The sequence below is a fragment of the Oncorhynchus keta genome, unplaced genomic scaffold (genome assembly GCF_023373465.1).
Source record: "Oncorhynchus keta strain PuntledgeMale-10-30-2019 unplaced genomic scaffold, Oket_V2 Un_contig_19708_pilon_pilon, whole genome shotgun sequence".
NCBI classification, from domain to species: domain Eukaryota; kingdom Metazoa; phylum Chordata; class Actinopteri; order Salmoniformes; family Salmonidae; genus Oncorhynchus; species Oncorhynchus keta.
In genome coordinates, this window is record NW_026281620.1 from 1 (window position 1) to 2500 (window position 2500).

Consider the following 2500-nt stretch of genomic DNA (forward strand, 5'->3'; position numbering starts at 1 on the left):
TCACACAAGCACACATACAAACACACACACACGGTTCACTCACTGCCTGTTTCCTGTTTCTACTTCCTGTCCGTAGAATGTCTTCACGGAGATGGACGGCCTCTTGTCTCATGCTATCCTAAACAACAGCCGGGAGGTGAGTGGGTTGCTAGGCACCGTGGAGGACGCCATGAGGTTCATCGGGCCGCAGCTCAGAGACACCCACACCACCATGGAGACAGACCACACAGGTAACACACACACCCACACCACCATGGAGACAGACCACACAGGTAACACACACACACACTCCTGAACACACACACACTCACACACATCTTCTTTCACCTTAATCCTTGTCCTTGTACACAGCGACTGAGCTTGCAGTGAGGAGGGGACAGACTCCGCCCATTGGGACAATCAGCCTGGCCAATGACAACGCTCGGCTGGACACCAGCTGGGAGACAGCCACCGGCAACGGGACGTACCCAGGTAGGATACTCTTCATCATCATCATCATCATCATCATCATCATCATCATCATCTCTATAACTAAGTACTATATATTTTAGTACCAGTAACTTAAAAAAATATTCCATCCTGGATTCCGGATTTCGTGCTTATTCCAGAAGTCTTCCAACCTGAAAAACCTGGGGATTCTGGGACAACTACAAGACATTCTGGTAACTTGTTTTATTCTGTGCTTCCCAGGTTTCGCTCTGGCTGGGTTGGTGTGTTACAAGACAGTGGAGAAATCTGTCAACAACTCCTTCCAGTACCTCACTGACACAGACACAAACAGAGGCACAGCAACCGCCACAGCATCAAAGCCTAGCTACCAGATCAGTTCCAAGGTGGTAACAGCCTTTGTCAGTAACCCAGCAACAGAACACCTCACCAAGCCTGTCATCCTCACCTTCAAACATCTACAGGTATCATTTAAATATACTATAATACCTGAAGTTAATATTTGATGTATGTAAATATTATAGAATATTATAATGGCACATCTACAGCTAGGACTTGTTTCATATACATTTTCAATTACGAGCTAGATTATACAGAGCTGTGAAAAAGTATTTTAATTTAGTCTACTTTTGCGTATTTTTGATACTGAATGTTATCAGTTCTTCAACCAAAGCCAAATATTAGTTAACACTCAATGCCCCAGTGTGAAAAAGTAATTGACCCTTACGCTCAATAACTGTCTGTGCCACAATTAGCTGCAATGACTGCAACCAAACACTTCCTGTAGTTGTTGATCGGTCTCTCACATCGCTGTGGAGGAATTCTGGATCAGTCTTGCATGCAGAACTGCTTTAACTCAGCGACATTTGTGGGTTTTCAAACATGAACTGCTCATTTCAAGTCCTGCCATAACATCTCATCTTTAGCCATTTTCAGGTAGACTTGGTTTTGTGTTTTGGATCATTGTCTTTCTGCACTTCAGCTCACAGACAGAAGGCCTGACATTCTCCTGTAGAATTCTCTGATACAGAGCAGAATTCATGGTTCAGCTCACAGATGGAAGGCCTGACATTCTCCTGTAGAATTCTCTGATACAGAACAGAATTCCTGGTTCAGCTCACAGACGGAAGGCCTGACATTCTCCTGTAGAATTATCTGATACAGAGCAGAATTCATGGTTCAGCTCACAGACGGAAGGCCTGACATTCTCCTGTAGAATTCTCTGATACAGAGCAGAATTCATGGTTCAGCTCACAGATGGAAGGCCTGACATTCTCCTGTAGAATTCTCTGATACAGAGCAGAATTCCTGGTTCAGCTCACAGACGGAAGGCCTGACATTCTCCTGTAGAATTCTCTGATACAGAGCAGAATTCATGGTTCAGCTCACAGACAGAAGGCCTGACATTCTCCTGTAGAATTCTCTGATACAGAGCAGAATTCCTGGTTCAGCTCACAGATGGAAGGCCTGACATTGTGCTGTAGAATTCTCTGATACAGAGCAGAATTCATGGTTCAGCTCACAGACGGAAGACCTGACATTGTGCTGTAGAATTCTCTGATACAGAGCAGAATTCCTGGTTCCTTCTAATAAGGCAAGTCGTCCAGGTCCCGAGGCAGCAAAGCCTCCCCAAACCATCACACTACCACCACCAAGCCTGACCGTTGGTATGAGGTTCCTACTGTAGAACACAGTGTTTGGTTCCTCCCAGAGGACCACACAACATGCCATCGCGTGACTCCAAGTTTACTTTGATTTGATGGATATTATATCAATATTTGTGTCTAAAAGTGTTTCCACGTATTTAGTTTGGTCGACAGTTGGAAAGTTTACCAACGAATGTTCTGTTTCCATCAGGCCTGTCAAGACATTATTTTTATCCCACATGGACTTTATTCACCTAACAAGGTTGGATGGAGACCTGCTCACAGACGATGAGCACCATGATAAACATGATGTCCTAACAGATAAACATGTTGGATGGAAACCTGCTCACAGACGATGAGCACCATGATAAAAATGTTGTTTTGCTCTTGCTGCCTTCTGAAATCAA

The 2500-nt window shown here is 44.4% G+C and overlaps 1 pseudogene; it reads left to right on the forward strand.

Annotated features, from left to right (window-relative positions):
- The first annotated feature begins 57 nt into the window (after positions 1–57).
- The window catches only part of LOC127920512 (adhesion G protein-coupled receptor E5-like), a 9052-nt pseudogene continuing 6609 nt past the window's right edge, over positions 58–2500 (forward strand).